This window comes from Caretta caretta, chromosome 2 (genome assembly GCF_965140235.1).
Source record: "Caretta caretta isolate rCarCar2 chromosome 2, rCarCar1.hap1, whole genome shotgun sequence".
Classification (NCBI taxonomy): Eukaryota; Metazoa; Chordata; order Testudines; family Cheloniidae; genus Caretta; species Caretta caretta.
The window spans coordinates 53150839-53163805 of NC_134207.1; the positions used below are offsets into that span (position 1 = coordinate 53150839).

A 12967-nucleotide genomic window follows, 5' to 3' on the forward strand; every position below is an offset into this window, starting at 1 on the left:
AGGCCATATGTATGAAAACTTATTCTCTCAGCCACTCCAAGCTCCATGTTAGTCATGTGTAATCACAAGTAACCACCTCACTCCTTTTAGAATAAACAGTGCATGTATTGTTTTATAATCTAATTTTAATTTATGAAACAAAGGTAATACAGTTTTGATTTTGTGCCAGAATTGTCTTAAAAGGTAGCTGCTTTGTCTCTCAAACACAAGCATAACGTTAGTGCTTTAAATGTTCTAATTACTGTTTACACAGAAGTGCGAGTTGACTATATATAGTTCTTGAGGTATTAAGGTAATTTGTATTAAGTATTTTGCATATATTAAACTAGAATGTCTGTTAAATGTAAATATGAATATGCACAGGTGGGCGTGCATATAGATATACTTGCCGCTGTAGCTATACGTGTACAATGTAACTTTTTGTGTTTGTACCTTGAAATATCAACACACAGCTGATTATTGTCTGCTGTTTATAAATTTTGGCATTAAGATTCGTTATACTGGGAGTTTAGAATGCCGAATAAATTGCTCTCTATCACTTCTGAGCTAATTGCTCAAATAACTTAGAGCCAGTATAATTCATATTCACAGTTGAGTTTACCTCCCTGTTCCTTGAAGATGTGATTCTTCAGTACCCAACACTGCTTCAGTGAACTGGACTGCTAGGGATAACCATGGGACAGGAGTGGTTTAAGAAAGGAAATAAAGTAGATTAATTAAAGATAATACGTTGGCTGCAGGCCAAAATCCCAGTGATAGATGCTGTTCTAAATATGGCCAGCTTGGGGTCTAAATCAGATATGTAGCTGTTACTTTAAAGTGGGGTGCTGGGAGAGATTTGACCAGTGACTTTGGGCTTCTCATTTGACCTGTCATGTGCCCGTGGATATGCTGTTGGCTGCAGGAGAGAGTGTGGAGCCATTCTTCCGCCTTCACTTCCTAGGCTCTTTAGCCCCCATTGAGCTGAGAACAGTGACTGAGGACAAAAGCTGTATACACTGTACAAACAGAGCACCAAAGCAGCAGTACACTGACTCATTCTTCGCTCTGTGTGAGAACTGAGGGGGACTCTATTCACTTCTTTTGTGCTGGTGTCTGTCAACAGCGCTGTTTGAGGCAAGGCCTATTGTGCTGGCCAATGTTTCTTATTGACCTAAGTCTGTGCCTGCAATGTTCCCAGGGTCGAAGTTGCGAGTGAGAGAATGTTTGAAAAGGGGTAATCATAGGCTAAATGCATTTTGCTGCATTGTCATCTGACCTATTAAATCTAAACTGTGGTCTACGTTAATGCAAACAGGTAATTATGTAGTCACAGCTGCAGCTATTGACATCTGGTTACCGCCCCGTGGAAAAAAATATATGTGGTTTTCTATTCTGTGCCTAGGTTCTTAAACGCTGGACTTTAATGATATTAACTGGAAATAGAGAATGGATTAGTGGGACTGACAGGTCAACAAGGTGGGTACTTTATCCATGTAAGCAAAAATAGCTCCAGCCACAGCTGTTTGTATACTTCTCCTACCTTACATTTCACAGCTTTCCCATGACTCCAGGTTTAACCATTCTCAACTCCAGATTCAGTTATTTAATTGTTATGGGGTGGGAGTGGAGACTGCAGAATATTTTGTATCCCCACTTCCCAGAGTGCTCATTGCAAAATAGTTTTGCAAGCCCTGCCTGTTGTAATTGATTTTACAGTGTGGTGCTTTTATTAATTACTATCATTCTTTCATGTTGAGTTGCCAGGATTTCTAAATGTAAGTCATTTACAATTGGCCAACACCCCCAAAATGTAATGGTAAGTGTAGTGTGCAAGGGTGATAAAACATTTCTGGCTATAAATTATTTTATGGAGACTTCTTTTCCTTTCAGTGTATTGTAGAATGGACACGAGTGTTACTTGCATATAAATCAGTTGTAGGACATCCTCTCTTTCCTTGCTTTCCTGCATTTGACTATAAATTAAGAAATTGTTAAAATGTGTCCTTCTGGACTAAACAACTTTCAAGGAATATTTCAGTGAGAACAAACTCTTTACTGCTCTTCTTCCTTTGTATCCTAATATAATTTCTTTGGAGCCAAGTATTCTGAATGCTGTGAAGTTATTGAAATAGTAAAATTAATGCAACAGGAAGAGTAGGTGCTGTACAGCAGTATGTTAGGTCCAGTGTATGACAGATCCCCTTACCGCTGTGGAAGGACTGTAGCTGGTAAAACTGTGAAACTTCCTCCTACAAAAGCTGGTCTGCTGAGTCTTACTAGAAATGTAGGTCATTCTCCTTAAAGCATCATGGCAGAAAAGCCATCTGCCCATCTCCCAGGGACCTGTCCAATAAGTAATTCTCTGGAATACTCTGTCTTCCACAGGCCTCTGAAATTCAACTGTTTTCCTTTGTTTGCTTCTTATTGAGGATAAACTGCTGAGAAGTGGTTCTACTTCAGTGAGAGCTTTCCTTTCTTCTTTGCCTTCTGTGCTTTTTACCGTCTTCTGCGCCTTCTAATCCTCCTTTCTTGTTGCTGGTCCTCCACTGAATGGAGAATGCTCCCTCTGCTGGGCTGGGGCATTACAGGATGGCTAAAAAAGCTGAAACTAAAAAATACCTTAAAAACAGGAAACGCTCTCTGATCCCCTGCAGCCAGAAAACTGCCATTTCTGCACTCAGACTCCAGAGGTGGAGATAGTATCTTGCTCAGACAAGGAGAAGCAAAGAATACCTAAGTCCCTCTACCAGCACAAGCCAGACCAAATTACTGAGTGGGCCAGCGTTGCCCCAGACTCAGACTGCTATTCATCCTTGTAGAGATGAACAAGCTCACTGGCTTTTTGCTTCTATTCATTAGGAGCCAGTGAGGTGGGAGGCAAAGGTAAGTCCAGATCTCTCTTGCTCTTCCTCTGCAACGCCAAGTCTGCCTACCCATTCATTCCTTTTTTCAGAGTCCAACAGGCACCAATATCTTTCCTCTGGTGCTAAAACTGATGCTGTTAGCTGTGGGCTCCTAGGCTGGAATTATCCTTTCACAAGCTGCACCTGCCACAGTACCAGACTCTCCTTAAGCTCAGCATTCCTCAACACTAGCCCGTTCAGGTGCCTAAGTTTGATGCAGATGCTGTAATGTCTCAGCTGCAGTATGTCTATGGTAATGCCCCCATCCCTGGATGACTCTCTTCAATTTCTAGTTATAAGGATGCCATCTAGGAAAGAACAAAAGTGGAGTCATGCCCTCAGATGTGCCTCCAGAGTTAGTAAAAGGTGTGTGAACACCCTTATCATTATGGACATTTTGAAGGGTAGCACTAGGTACTGGAAGGGAAGTTGCCTGAAAAAAAACCATTGAAATCATCTGTGTGCTAAGTGAATTGGGAGATACAAATAAATCTGCTTTTAAAATTATCCACTGTGAACTGTCCAGTTTGTTTATTAGTTTGGAAAGATTGTAGACTCCCAATTTGGGACTGAAGCTTGAAAGAGATGGGGAGGTTTCAGATGGAAATTAAATCAACAAAAGTGTGAGGAAATAGTGTACAAGATATGCAGCACTGCTCTGTAAATCATCATAAGAAGACAGTGGAGTTCAAGCTTTCTCATCATATGTAATGAATGCACTTTCTCCTTGTTTCATAGAAGTGTAGCACAGGGTGCATGCAATATTGAACTACCCCATTTTGGCTCAGTGTTCTCAGAAGGATCAGTCTCGCTGAGGGCGCCAATGTTAACCTGAAACTAACAACTTATTAGTATCCTGTTGGTGTAAATTGTTCTTCAGATCAATGATAGCAATGGAAAAAAAGCACTGACCAGCACATTAGTTCTGTCCTGGAAATAGCGATACTTAAAATGCTTATCTTAAAAAGAAATGAAAAGCAGGATGCCTTTGACCAACTCTGACAACCTCTCCTTGACTTATGGTATAACAGCATACATTATTTAAAAAGTTAACCATAATAAATTCCTTCTGTGTAAAGACCTGTGCTTGCAAAAGCAAAATTTGCTCTAGATTTTAACGTCTCTGCTTTTTACAGGGGGTCAGATCATCCTTAATAAGTATTTTTTCGGTTGGTCTGTTGGTTTTAAAGTTGCACTTAATTTTTACCATGTGATACTTAATTCACAGTGTAACATTTGTATTTTTTTAGCATCCCTCCTTATACTAAAGTTCATAAATGAATAATATTCTTTCTTAAGCTGGAATGCCAGGTTATGTCATACCTAAATGTATCACTATTATGTCAAAACTGTGAGACCATGTGGCCATAATCCGAATAGGCTCGGTTTGTGTACCTTTCTTAAAAGGAAAATGAAGCGATTCTTAAAAATAATGTTCTAACAGAAATTAGTTGGCGTGTTTCAACAAAGGCCCCAGGCATGTGTAAAAATCACATTACACTTGGCACAAGTTGTCTCTCTTAGTTCAAAAGAACTTAAGGGGAAACTCAAGTTACCTATTATACTAAAAATACATTCCAGGGCATACCCTCTAGCTTCTGGAAGTTTTGTCAGATGTTCAGCGTGGGAGAGGTATAGCTTCTATGAATTTCAGCTGGAGACTAACTGCAATGTAGGAGAGTAAGAATGCAAAAGTCCTTTAGAATAAGACCAGTCCCTCACAAATTCGGTTTTTGTCTTAGGGGTTGGCTATAATGATCATTTGGTTTGTTGGAAAATGAATGTAGTTTGTGAATTCAGATACTTAACTTCATTTTACAACGCTACGTGGTGACAACTTTCTTAGGAAAATTTTGTTTAATACATTTATTTCAAGAGACAGAGAAGTGTAGCATGGTATAAAAAGATGCAAGCCCCAATTTTGCTAACTTTTTAAAAAGAATAACAAATCTTAGAGCACAAAGTCACATTTATTGATTTCAGTTTGAAAATTTGTTGTTTGAACAAATATTGAACACATTAACATAATGTATAGAGAGAGAATGCTTTCTAGATTTGTTGGAATGGATGTGCCAAATGCTGTTTTATAGAAGCCCTGATATGGGAGGGATTTGGCATCTTTGTTATTACTGTGCCAGTTAGATCTGGGGGTATTGTAAAATATTCTATCTCCATAGAGGAAGACATAGCACGTAGTTACTCTTCTGCACCACTAGGGCTAGTTCAGGCATGGCATTGTAAAATCATCCTGCTTTTCCAACCATAGGAACTAATACACAGAAAGCACAAGTGAATGGGATTGGACTACAAATTACCTAATTGAGGTTGTGTAAAATTCAGTGTTTATTTCCCTGGAGTAATTAAAGCCTCTCTGACAGATGTGTATTGCTAGAGTTTGTAAGATGAGGGTGACCACATAGTCTGCTGTGGTCTTTTAAAAACCTAAACCAGTTTTTGGTCAATTTTCTGCATTTTCCTGTGTCACACACAGACATCTTTGTATTCAAATTGAGATGTTTTCAACTATCAGAGCTGAATGGACTCAATTGGTATATCAGTGTTGCCCCACATTGTGACTCTTTATACTGCTTCTCGTAAGAGAAGATGTAACTGTAGATGCAGGATGTAATAGTTAAACAGGGTTGTGGACCATGAATATATAGATTACAATCAGTACAAGTTAGCCTCAACAGTGAGCTTCCTTTCAACCATTTGGACTATTGTCACTGCTTCCCCTCATTCAGTCTGGTGGTTGTTGTTCTTAGCACAAGACCAATAGACAGTATTGATAGTTTAGCAAATACTGTTTTCTGTTTGATTTTTCTATTTTACATGAGAGAGGGACTGTGCTTTGAGTGCTCCCACCCCCATGAATAAATGGTAGCTGTAGAGATTTCAAAGTTTGCAAAATATCATTGAATAGGTAAACAATTTACGTAGCTTTTCTTTTTATAGAAAAGGCTTATCTCATTCACATTGGACTTCATAAAAAAAATTGTTTTTCCCTTAAAAAAAGAAAGAGGAAAAAATCAAAATGGATACCCAACTTAGTAGGTAAGAGGCTTCTTTTGTTTTAGAGAGGTTTCTAAAACCATATAGTACAGTCTACTCAGCTAACTGCTCTTTACTTGAAGAAGTAGAGGCATAAAAACACTGAGGACTCAGTTCTAGAGTGTGAATAAAGTCTGGGTTACACAAATATTTCCAGGAAATGGAAGCAAATGTCATAGAGCCTCTTACAAACCAAATCAGAGCAGTACAGGGTTAACACTCTGACATTCTGAAGTGTCTTAATTAGGCTTTGGCAAAGAGCCATGGTCAGTAGAAAATGGGCCTCATCTGAGACGGGAGCAGAAACTAGTGGTTTCAGCCTCTGGCAAGGTCTTGTGCATTCAGCAGCATTCTGTGCTTGTGCCTACCTGTTGTGGGAAAGTGAGATGCTGTCCAGACCTGAAACAAAGCAGCCAGGCATTTTCCCATCCAGCTTTGCCATTGTGTGCTTAAAAAGAAAGAGAGGGAGGGAGGAAAAGGTACCTGTCAATGAACATGGCTTTTTGCAGTGATTCACTGCACATAGCTCCACTCAATTAAAGGAGGGCCTAGTTAACCCACAGAGCAAATCTCTATCAACTTTCTCAGACTAAGCCGATCATTTAGAGCAATATTCACTGTAAAACAGGATCGCTTGGGGATTTGAGGTTTTGAAGGTAGCCATGCTGAGAGAATTTTATAGTGCTGATGTTTGAATCTCTTGGTGCTTTCTTTACTAGTCTTTTCAAAATGCAAATAATTGTCGTTTTTAAAAATGAAAATTTTGAGACTATGATCTTTGATATATTGTTACATGGTTATTTTAGCACTCTAGTTAGTCCTTTACAATGGAACCAAAATTCAAGAAAAGTGTTAGTGACCAGACTCATTTTTTAGATATTGTCACAATTTAGATCAGTGGTGGGCAACCTGTGGCCCGTGGGCCACACACGGCCCATCAGGGTAATCCGCTGGCGGGCCGTGAGACAGTTGGTTTACATTGACCGTCTGCAGGCATGGTCGCTCCCAGTGGCTGCAGTTCACTGTTCCCGGCCAATGGGAAGCCCGTGCTGCTTCCCACAGCTCCCATTTGGCCGGGAATGACGAACTGCGGCCACTGAGAGCTGCGGGCGACCATGCCTGTGGACGGTCAATGTAAACAAACTGTCTCATGGACCACCAGCGGATTACCCTGACGGGTCGCGTGCAGGCCGCAGGTTGCCCACCACTGATTTAGATGGATCAGCCAGGTAGGCTAAATATAAAAACTATCTGTTTAAAAATATATAAATATATTTTCACACATAATTACAGGGCTCCAGGAGCAGGGACTGTGAATGAACAGAGTTATCTGGAGACTTGCAATAAAGTTGCAAGAGTTTGCAACACTAATATATATGTCCTGCACATAGACACGCATTGATACAGAACGCATAACTGTGACAGGTCCCCGAGGTGCAACCTGGATTGTGGGACTGCTGAGCCCTTTGTCCCACCAGTCTGGGTGGCCCTCACACTGTGATGCTGATGTCAAGCTACAAACCTCTAACAGGTACTGCTCTTACACAGATATCCACAGACAGGACACACCCAACTGTGTTACATGAATGATCTCCAAGCCACTCATGAATCATCAATAGAGAGGCTCCAGCCAATTCTCCCTAGCCTTGCACTCCAGAACTGTACCATCTTACACTGCTCAAGGCTCCTTTGGGTAGTGCAAGTTCATTAAGTAGTCTGCCACTCCCTCAGTGTGGAATGGACACACACTAGCCTTTGTAAACTGAGTTGAGATTTCCTAAGCAGTTAAACCAAAACACATGGTTATAGCTAAAATATAAAACAGGCTTATTAACTACAGAAAGATAGATTTTAAGTCATTATAAGTGGTAAGCATAAAGGTCAGAGATAGTTACTTTAAGAAAATGAAACTTCTAGTTTAAGCAAGAGTTGAATCAAACAATGTCTTACCCTGACAGACGGTACAAGCAGGTTTAGTTCCTCAATACAAAGGCTGGGACTGCCTTCCAGTCTGGGACCATCCTTCCCCAGTTCAAAGTCTTTGTCCTTCAGACGGTCTTCCAGGTGTTGAGCTGGGAGCAGGGAACTCAGAGGCCAAGTGATGATGTCACTGTCTCTCTATTTTCTTCCAGTTTTCTGGAAGGATCTTTGCTGTGATGTGGGTTAGTCTGTCCCCAGGGTGTACATGCCTCCTCCAAGAAATTTCTGGGATAGTGGATTGTGTGTTGATGGGCCATTAACACTTTCTGGCTATTGATGGCTACTCCTTTGTTGTAACTGAAAGGCTTGTTATGGGTGTTCCCAACCTCACAATATATTTCAGTAACATGTATAGTAATACTTGATAACTTCACTTACAATGATTGTACAAACAGTCCAAAAGGTTATTATCTCAACAGATCAAGACTTACAAAATGATATCTCAAAAGGCAAATTCTGTATAAAACATATAATCATATGATAGTGGTGAATATGGGGGTTCCGGAGTGCAGAGTGTCACAGTAACCTTAGACCTTTTGCGCCTCAAGCCAATACATTTGTAACGTTGATATATAATTTATACAAGGTTACAGACACCTCCTAGTGCTCATAGGGTAGCGAATGAGATGATGGGGGAGATTTTCAAAGGCACAGAGAGCAGTTAGGTGCCCAAATCCCATTGAAATTCAGTGGGAACTGGGTACCTAACTCCAATTTGTGCCTTCATAAATCTCCCACCCTTTAAGATATAGGATTATTAATAATACATTACAGCACAGTCTGTTTTGCAACAACTTACTACCAAGCATAACGCTTACTATTGTGTGACGTCAAAACCACCACTATCTATATTTAAATCTACTTAGCTGAACCTGCTGTCCTCAGTAGACTGTCCCCATGTTCCAGTGGGACTCTGGAAGATATCTGGTGGATGCTGGAACATTGTAACAGAGCAGAAGTCCCCTGCCTTGGCTTTGGGAGACAGATGGCTCCGGACCCAATTGTCTCTTCTTTGGGAGATTCCAAACCACCAGAGGAGCCATCATCTCCTCCTCCAAGAAATTCTAACCCAGACAGTAGATCCAGCGCCTCCTGATACCAGTCTCTACCTCATCATTTGCCTCATGCTTTGAGGACCTCCACAGCCCCATCCTGATCCAGCTTAATGGCCATACTGGGGAACATGGGTCTCATACGCTAGATATGCCTGTGTGGTCTGCTAGGGAATCACTCTACCATTCCCCTCTGAGGGAACACCCAGAGCTTCCTCTTGAATCCATCGTTTCCACTGGTACCGAAAAGATTGTCCTCTTCATCTCCTGTAAAGCTGTCACTCTGGCATCTCCATCCCCTCCAGATGACCATAAACAGTTCCAAGAATTATTACTGTACTTCCAGTTAAACAAACTATTCTGGAACCTACTAGAGCAGTCTGGCCTGCACCACCCAGACCCCTACCCCCAACAGGGCAGAGAAACACTATTTCATTCCAGCCAAGGAAGTGGAATTTCTTTCTACCCATTCCACACCTAATTATCTGGTGTTCCAGGCTGCCGGAGAGAGAGATCTAGAAAACAACATCCAAAACCCATTCCTTTTGACAAGGAGGCTAAATGTCTAGACTTGTTAGGAAGGAAGGTCTTCATGTCCATTAGCTTTCAGTTCAGAATAGCAAACTTTAGAACCGTTGGCTAAATATGACTATCTGAACTATTCCAAGTTCACAGAGTTTATAGACAAGTTGACACAGCAAGACAGAGTTCAGTTCCAAGCTCTCACCTGTTGATTAGCAGAGTAGGATACACTCAAAATCCATTTAGAGATCCGCTGGGAAGATACAGCTTGATCTTTAAGTCATTCTCTGGTGGTGAGAAACAGTCTAGGTGATTTTCTGATTGATTTTATCCTTTGTATATAAAGAGCCAAGGCTCATTGCACATCAAGGGAATGAAGTCTCCTCTCCTCAGATGCACATGATTTCAGAAAAAACAAAGGTAATTGGGTCGACTGGTTTAAGTGTAACTCAAAGTACTTTGTGGATGAGATTTTGTTCTTATGGAATATAGTGTATGGAGGATTTGCTATTAGGTCTCTGAGCTCACCTACCATTCTCGCTGAGGTGATGGCCACAAGAAATGCAACTTTCATTGGTAGGTGATATATAGAACATGTGATTAGTGGTCTGAATGGAGGCTTAGTGAGTGCCAAAAGTACAAGGTTCAAGTCCCAGTGAGAGGTAGGTTTCCTTATTGGAAAGCAGGTTCTGATCAGGCCTCTTGAGGATCTCTAAATGGATTTTGAGTGTATCCTACTCTGCTACCAGCTGTCACAGCCTCCCCTTCATGGGGTAAGCGCTCATTCTGCAGGAGAACAAGCAACGTCAGTAGTGGAGTTCCAGCTACACATTTACAAGACATTATGGGCTAGTTCCACTGACTCCTCCACTGATGTATCTTTTGGGACAGCGGCCCTTCAAACAGCTGTACTGCCTGCATCCTCAAACCTTTCTCCTATTTGAGTACTGCTTGTACTCACACATACAGACCAACATTTGAAGAAGAAAAAGAAGTTACTTACCTTATAGTATCTGGAGTCTGTATCTGTATTCTACCACACTCCCTTCTTCCATTCTGCTTTGGTTCATTGCTGGATTTGCTGTAGAGAAGGAATTGGAGAGACTGTTGGTCTGTTCTGCCCTTTATACCCTTGGTTTGAGGGATAAGGAGAGCAAGCGTGCATGCATGGACCAATGGACATTGCTTGCAAGAATTTTCCAATTCCAGGCGCATGGTGTGTATGTGCACCCACAGTGGAATACAGATAGGGACTGCGTATCTTGAAGAACATCCAGTTACTGTCAGGTATGTAACTCACTCGCAAGTGTGAAAGTTCTTGTATATGTTTGATTGCATTGTACAAAAAAGAAAGTGTGTCTAATTAAGGAAATATCCTAAAGTTGTAACTGAGCATGGAATCTTTTAAAATGTGTTTTTTTTTTTGCTTGAGAACCAATATAAGGATTTCCAATATTTGAAGACAAGTTATATTCTGATTTACACCCTGTTGAACCACTTTAATTTTGAAGGGGCTGTACAGTGTATAAATGAAGGCACAATTTGGCCCTTAGAGTGTACTTTTTTCACTGCAGTTGGGTGACTTACATTAGTGAGAGATGCATGGGAAGGTGAAAACTCAACTCTCAGTCTTCAAGTTTATTTAATCAATCAATTATCTATACAGTGCCATAGGTGTGCATGGTGCTTTGTAACCAGCACATCAAACTGTTTCCTGCCCCTGGGGATTTTGTATTCTAAATCAGATATAAAAGTAAAAGAAACAAAAGGGGGAAAGAGGGGGCAAGTATGGGAGAAGGAGGAAGAGGGTTGTAATCATGGAATGTCATATAAGTTTATTCTAATATGTGCATTTTGTCAGTTCCTCTTTTAAAAATATATTCAAATCTGTGGCAGAAATGATGCATTATAAACACAAAGATAAAAAGTGTAATCTAACTTACTTTTCCTGTCACTTTTAAAAAAATGCCAATTAGATTATTTTGACAGGTTTCAGAGTAACAGCCGTGTTAGTCTGTATTTGCAAAAAGAAAAGGAGTACTTGTGGCACCTTAGAGACTAACCAATTTATCTGAGCATAAGCTTTCGTGAGCTCCAGCTCACTTCATCGGATGCATGCAGTGGAAAATACAGTGGGGAGATTTTATATACATAGAGAACATGAAACAATGGGTGTTACCATACACACTAACAAGAGTGATCATGGTAACACCCATTGTTTCATGTTCTCTGTGTATATAAAATCTCCCCACTGTATTTTCCACTGCATGCATCCGATGAAGTGAGCTGGAGCTCACGAAAGCTTATGCTCAGATAAATTGGTTAGTCTCTAAGGTGCCACAAGTACTCCTTTTCCTTTTAGATTATTTTGTTCATTGCATTACATCCTATAGGCTTCATCTCTAACCAGCCCTTACCCTTCTTTATATTCAGGGTAGTAATGAATAACTTTCTTAGTTTGAATGAGAAATAGGAGATTGTAATGTGTTATGGATGGTGTCAGGGAGTGATTTCTCCAGAGATGATGATACACGTTGCTTTCTGTTACTTTTATAATTTTGACCAAAATATTTTTCCCCTTGATATACCAATTAGTTAATTTACACAGATTCCTCTCTCTCTTTCTTGAGCCCTACCCACCTCAAATGGCCTTAGTATTCAGTAAGTCCATGCTTTTGTCTGGCAGATTTCTTAGACCTGGTGATACCAGATAATCAAGCTGCCTGTGACGTCATAAAATGTGTTGGATCAGGAAGGCACCATCAGCCTGGCTTCATTTTGTTTCTAAGAGTCCACAGTAGCTGTCATTGTCTTAGAGTAACTGATATCCTGCAGTCCTTACAGATCAATCATTGGTCAAAAGAAACTTTTGTGGCCTTTCAGACCATTCTGTGAGCACAAGTTTAATTCATTGAAGTACTGATACGAAGCATGACCTCCTCTCATGTCAGATGAAAGTCAGTCACAATATTGTGATGAATTGTGAGAGAATAACCTATATTATTGAAGGCCTCTCTCAATATAAAAGGATTAGCTCCAGAAAACTTTTTTTCCTGCTGCTGTTCAGTGGTAGGAAATATACATTTTTATTGGAGAATCTACTGGTTTTGTTTCAACTATTTAAAAACAGTTGCTGAGCCAGTTATACGCTTTTTTAGTGCCCATAAATACATAAGGAATTAGAAATTTGTGCAAGTGTAATTTTTAGTCACATTTTTCAAGTTTATTACTTTATATGAAGGAAACTGGGTGAACATTAAAACTGTTAACCAAACTGAAACAAGTTTAAAATCCAGGAAGAAGGAGAAACCACAAGTTACCTTGAATTCAAGTTAAAAAAATAAATAATTACCCTCTGCCTACCCTGTCTTTAAATCCTTTGCTTATGAATAAATTTGTTATAACTATTTACACAGGAGAAAGTTACTTGGGCAGCTACACTTACCCCTTGTAGTAAATTAGTTTAACTTTCAGGTC

General features: G+C 40.2%; 1 protein-coding gene and 1 long non-coding RNA gene across 2 annotated transcripts in view; one reads left to right on the forward strand and one right to left on the reverse strand.

Moving 5' to 3' along the window:
* LOC125632585 (tumor protein D52) overlaps nt 1-12967 on the forward strand; it is a 205062-nt gene that overhangs the window by 136577 nt on the left and 55518 nt on the right. The window lies entirely within an intron of this gene.
* Nucleotides 7986-12967, reverse strand: part of LOC125632587 (uncharacterized) — a 38285-nt gene continuing 33303 nt past the window's right edge. The window contains exons 2-3 of the long non-coding RNA XR_007355364.2: nt 10494-10571; nt 7986-8141 (exon numbers count right to left, since the gene is read on the reverse strand). This is a non-coding gene — a long non-coding RNA (uncharacterized LOC125632587). The remainder of the gene's footprint in view (nt 8142-10493; nt 10572-12967) is intronic.